This window comes from Chlorocebus sabaeus, chromosome 13, assembly GCF_047675955.1.
Source record: "Chlorocebus sabaeus isolate Y175 chromosome 13, mChlSab1.0.hap1, whole genome shotgun sequence".
NCBI lineage: Eukaryota > Metazoa > Chordata > Mammalia > Primates > Cercopithecidae > Chlorocebus > Chlorocebus sabaeus.
The window spans coordinates 21,099,200-21,105,199 of NC_132916.1; the positions used below are offsets into that span (position 1 = coordinate 21,099,200).

At 41.8% G+C, this 6,000-nt stretch overlaps 1 protein-coding gene across 2 annotated transcripts in view; it reads right to left on the reverse strand.

Annotated features, from left to right (window-relative positions):
* Positions 1 to 5,378, reverse strand: part of GPR63 (G protein-coupled receptor 63) — a 44,025-nt gene extending 38,647 nt beyond the window's left edge. The window contains exon 1 of one of the 2 annotated variants that reach the window (XM_008007541.3): positions 5,069 to 5,378. The gene's annotated coding sequence lies outside the window, so the exon portion shown is untranslated. The other variant, XM_008007542.3, reaches the window with a different exon arrangement.
* Between the last annotated feature and the right edge of the window lie 622 nt (positions 5,379 to 6,000).

The window sequence follows — 6,000 nt, forward strand, 5'->3', positions numbered from 1 at the left end:
TAATAATAGTTATCACTGGGTGTAATTCTTCTTTTCTTTTCTTTTTGTCTGGATTTTCTAAATTTTCTTTTCTTTCTTTTTAATTTTGAAGACAGGGTCTTTCTCTGTTGTCCTTGCTAGAGTGCAATGGTATGATCACGGCTCACTGCAGCCTCAACTTCCAGGGCTCAAGTGATCCTCCCATTTTAGCTTCGCAAGTAGTTGGGACCACAGCCGTGTGCCACTCATACCTGGCTTTTTTTTTTTTTTTAAACTTTTTGGAGAGACAGGGTCTCCTCACATTTCCCAGGCTGGTCTCCAACTCCTGGGATCAAAGAATCCTCCCACTTCGGCCTCCCAAAGTTCTGGGATTACAGGCGTAAGTGGCCATGCCTGGCCTCTAAATTTCCTATAATGAACAAGAATAACTTATAAGGGAAGAAAAAATCTATTATATCATGAGGGTGGAGGGTAGGAGGAGGGAGAGGATCAGGAAAAATAATTAATGGGTACAAGGCTTAATACCTGGGTGATGAAATAATCTGTACAACAAAGCCCCACAGCATAAGTTTACCTATGTAACAAACCTGCACTTATACCCCTGAACTTAAATAAAAGTTAAAAACAAAAAAAAAAAAAGGTTTGAAACCTTGAAATAGTAACTATACATGAACTATAGAAACAAAAACGAGAAGTTCCCAACATTACCAAACCTGTAAGTGGGTGCAAATTTATGTAACTTATAGAAAATGGAGAAACCTGATACTCAACTTATACTCAAATCTCCTATCATTCAAGAAATGAATAATGCAAAAGAAGGAAAAACATCTGAAGAAGTGCTGAGTGGGAACAAGCTGAGAGAAGAGACTTTCTGCTAGTGCTAGACAGTGTGAAACTTTAGGAGGTATCATGGTTTATGCAGGGTTAATCAAAATGGAGTAGGAAGACTGTGCGCTTCAAATACAAGGGAAATGGAGTAAGTTAAAATGATGAAAAGAATGGATCTTATTACAAAAGCACACTTATCTGAACATTTTTCCCTCTGGAAGACAATGGATGTTATGCCTACACCCAACTCCCTTTGTATCCACATCCTCCCAGGATCAACTTAGAGCAAAAAATCCTGCACCAGACAGCCTCAGCCAAATACCATACCAAACACATGGGATAGATTTAATTGATTCTTATATAATTTTCAGTTGAAACTTACTCTGATCTAAACTTCAGGCTTCTTTAAATGTCTACAAATGTTCTCTCTCTAAAGTTACCTATGCATTTGTTTTCGTTTTGTTTTATATTGTCATTGTATAAAGTAGGAAGATGTAAAGATGCCTCACTTTAGGAGAAAGGTAACAGCTAGAATACAGAATCATGTCCCTTCTTCACCAGCCTCCCCAAGGCAGATCCTTAAAAGTTTCCACAGAAAAGAATTTGCCTTAAAAATTTTTCAAACACTTTAATAACACAGACTGAGCTAAGTCAATTGAGAGAAAGAAGTTAACCAAGAAGCTTTGCTCAAAAACCCTAAGAGGTATGTAAAGCTTATAACTATAACAACACATAAAGGTTTAAATTGAAAATGCTCTAAGAATTTGAAAAAGATCTAAGAATCAATTAATATATATGCCAGGTGATTGGTACAGTATCTGGCTGGGGGTGTTTTTAATCTAAATTGGATCTGGGAAGATGTAATTCTTTAGCATATCACTCAAAGGAAATGCTGATAATAATAATCCTATTATTAATTTCAATAGGTAACCACAAGATTACCCCCATACCTGCAAATATACCATCTATTCCCCAAGACCTAAGGGCTGTGTCAAAATCCAACTTTTCTAACTCTTCATTATGTTTATAACAAATATAAATGAACTTTCCTGTATATTAAGCTAGAGTTTCATGGTTGAGTTTTCTGAATCTTCTGTCATACAAACAGCAATGAATATAAATCTTGTCCATATTTACTGGTGCAGAGGTTAGAATGCATTTTATCCTATGTGTCAAATTCAAAGCCTGAAACAGCTTGCTGTCAGCTTCGGAAACCATTTTTACAAGTATGGCATACTGCCTCAAGCCAACCAAATACTAAAGCATGTTGGGCTGCCCACACTTCAAATCATTTGGAATGTTCTCTTGTTTTGTGGTTGCAAAAGTACCTATTTTGTGGATTATCTAGTTCAAATTACGGGCACATCTAACCTTAAACAGAAAATTCCCAGGAAACTGAAACTATAACTGACCAGGATCACATCAGCTCTGAAGGTCTATGATCTCAGGCTCATAGTCAAACATGTCATATGTTATGTTTCGAAAGGTGAGGAAATAAAACATAAACTCTGTGAAACTCATTAATATGTTTTCAAGTAAACACTAAGAATTCATCCTAAATATACATATGTCATAGTTGCAAAAAAAGGAAAAACTGCCACCTGCAACAAAGTAAAGGTCATTTGCAGCAAATATAAACACATTTCTGGTAAACAACTAGCAAATTAAAGAAAAAAAAACAGCCTAATAGATTATTTCATTTCATTTCTAATTTTCATACATATGCTGAAATGTAGCAGCTTCAGCTGTGAAATGTGGTAACAAATATACCAAAAGTGAATGAAATAGTTTTGCTTGCAGTAACTGGAGCACTGTATTTATACATATTGTTTTTCCAAGCATTAATGGGTCCATCTCTCAAATCAAGCGCTTAAGACATCATTTCACAAATTTGGAGTACCAGAACTTCCCCAAGGTTTGCCTCTCATGCCTTTGAGACATACTCTCTAAATCCCAGACCTATGAATAATGTCGTAAAGGTTATTTTTGAAGTGTTAAAAAAAGAAAACACTATATTGACAAACTAAATTTTACCTAAAATTTGCCTACTGAAGCTTAAGAAATACCTGGTTCAATTATCCATTAGTGGGGCAATTCAATCCATTTGAATAGATAAATATGGTTAAGATATGGCTCCCTGATCCAAGCCTTGTTAAGAGTTCAAGAACATATTGAAAACCAGTGCTTTTTAACTTAACTGATATTGACTAAAATGCTGAAAAGATGACAAGCCCTAGCAATAACTATTTTTAGCTGATCTTTTAGACCTGCTGTTCTTGGTGCACACGTATTATTAGGTCCCTTAATGGTTCTCGTGTTTTTTATATATTCAATAGTATATATAGATATGGTATATATAATTATACTATATATAGTATGGATACATAAATATAGGTATATGTGTGATATGGATATATACATATATAAATCCACGTGTGTGTATCATTTCCAAAAGACTCATTCACAAAACAATCATCCCAAATTAAATACACTATATACAAAATCTCAAGATGCTCAAATAACTCTAGAAACTAAGTCACATCCACCTAAGAACACTAAATTCTCACTTTCTTGCTTGTAGTCCAGCAAACTTAAGGTAAAATAGTAACTACATTCGGGTTTTAGTGATATTTATTTTTCCTAAGCAAATTTTCTCCAAGAATGCTCGGTTTGCTGAAAATTTTCAGAAAATGCTTGAGATGGTGAGTTGTTTTCTTTTTTTTCAGTTTTGGTACTGGTATATTTTACAGTAAAGTGACAAAACTGTACTTAGAGATAGAAATCTATATCCCAAACAAAATTTGACAGTATTAATGGTTATTCTGGGACGATTTTCTTCGAAAACTTCCCACTGCAAACAATGTTTCCTACACTATCCCGTCTGCCTTGGTAGTATATTTTCACACACAAAATTGTATGTAACGCATATACCAGAAATACTTCAAGGCACTCTTTTATTTAAGCTCCCACATTCTGTTTTTATTGTTCAAAATGATCTGCATGTTCATAATTGATGTAAAATCAATTATGTCACTAACATTTTGGCTATGCAACACTTTACAAAACATAGGGACTTTTCATCAGCACCTTTGATTTGTAGTTGGCAATGTGGTGAATAAGACAAACAGGAACAGAGGTGTGGCAGAGACCTGGGGGTGTGAGAAAATGGGGCTTCCTTTATCCACAGGACATGTGGGGGAAAAAAAAAAACCACGTCTGCGATAAACGTACTTTTATGTTACGTTTCATCAAATGAAACACGTATTACATACCTCGTCCATAGATGAGAATGTCTGAAGCAGTATCAGCTTATGCAAGAAACACGAGGTTCTATCCATGATTCTTAGAAACACTACTCCTAGAACTGGTTGAAGGCTTCTTAATCCAACACATAATGAAAAACAAGCTCACCAACAAAAAGAGAAATCCTATTTTAAAAACATATGGTTTAAACTTCATCCTACCTCACTAAAAACCTGCATGCTACTACAGGGATGCCTGTATTCCCTAAGTGTCGAGACTGAGTCTAAACATTTCATCAAAGACTAAACAATCAATGAAAATTTGGGCTAGCCCTGGGGGAAATTTTCATAAAGATATGTTGTTGGGTTTTTTTTTTTTTTTAAGCACTCTGAGCCTCCACGAATATTTTTATTATTAAAAAGAAGAATGCTTCCGAAAAGAGGCAGAGGAGAGAAGGCTGAAATCAGGGCGACGCTGAAAATCAGCCAACACACACAGCGCTGCAGAATGAACCACATGGAAGAGGGAACCTCTCATTTAACTGTTGGAGCGCGAAGGGACCTCTCGCTCCCGCCAACAAGGTAAATTTCAGCGCTCAAGCAGCGAGACCACCGTGTAAAAGTTCAAGTGGAGCCCATCTCCTTCCTCTTACTCCCAGCACTGAAATCTCGACCAGAACAGCCCAGCAGGGAAGGAGCCGGCGCGGGGTGCACCTCTGCAGGCGACCGTTTTCCTAGAAGGCCTAACCGCTCAGACGGGCAGGGGATGGGGGCGGGCGGCCCGGGAGAAACCGAGTCCCGGCCGGGCTCCCACCGTGTGGCGCCAGCCGAAATAACTCCAGTCCAGCTGCAAAAATCCTCCCGAAAACCCAAGCTTCTCTGGCACAACTTCGGTCTCCCTAGCCTCATTTCCCCCCACGCACACTGCCAAATCGCTCGCCCTGCCCAGCGCGGCGGATGCAAGCGCTCCCCGCCCTGGGCGGCTACCTGTCCCGCGGGCCGCAGACCCCCAGTCTCACCTCAAGCGAAAGGCAGCGCGCGGACGCCCGCGGAAGAGCCCAGGGAGCATGGCCCCATGTAGTCCCTCCCGGAACTTTCCTGACATAGCACTTCTCTCCTCCGCTGCAGAGAACAACGCTGCCAGGCGGAGGAGGAAGGAGGACGACGAGGAAGAGGTGGTGGCGGCTATAGAGGCGGCGGTGGCGGGAGCTGGAGCTGAAAGTGAGGAGCATCGCGGACGAGCGCCGCCGCCTCGCGAGCTACCGAGGGGTTCCCGCCCCCAGGGTAACCAACGCTCCCTCTTAAAGGCGCCGGCCCCGGTTTTAGACCGTGAGGTGAGTGGGAGGAGAGGAGAAAGAGGGAGGAGGCAAGTAAAGAGGGAGGAGGCAAGTAGAGACTGAGAGATCCCGGGAGGCCACGCCCGAGCTGCCCTAGGGCGGATCGCCGGCCCCTTTCCGCCGCTCCCCGCCTTGACCCCCTCTATACTCAGCTCGCGTCGCTCCTCTACCTGGGCAAAGGCATGGAGGGTACCGCAAGTGCGCCCACCCGGCACTGAGGCAACCCCCGCCGTTGGTCTGCGCCCTGAACCCCGCGCCCCTCTCCTAGAGGGTCGCTCCGCCCGTAATCGCTGGCAGTCCTTTTAGGGTCCTGGTTTCCCGCTCCCACGGCCCCCAAAGTGCACCTCCAGTGGCGACTGCCCAGTGGAATTGCGTTCCCCGAGGCTACTTGCGTTTCTTCCTTGGTTATTCTTCCTCATTTCCAACACAATCATGAGGGTCTCACCCAGGCGCCCAGAAGACTGAAATAACTAAAAGCCAGCTGGGGCCCCTAGACCGACCCCTGAAGGTGTCCGTGATGTGTGGCAGGGGAGACTTGCCAGGTATCCTTCTTTATCTGGTGCTCTGTTCTCTTCCAGTGGCCAATTGCCAGCTGGCCTCCCACTGGATTTCTA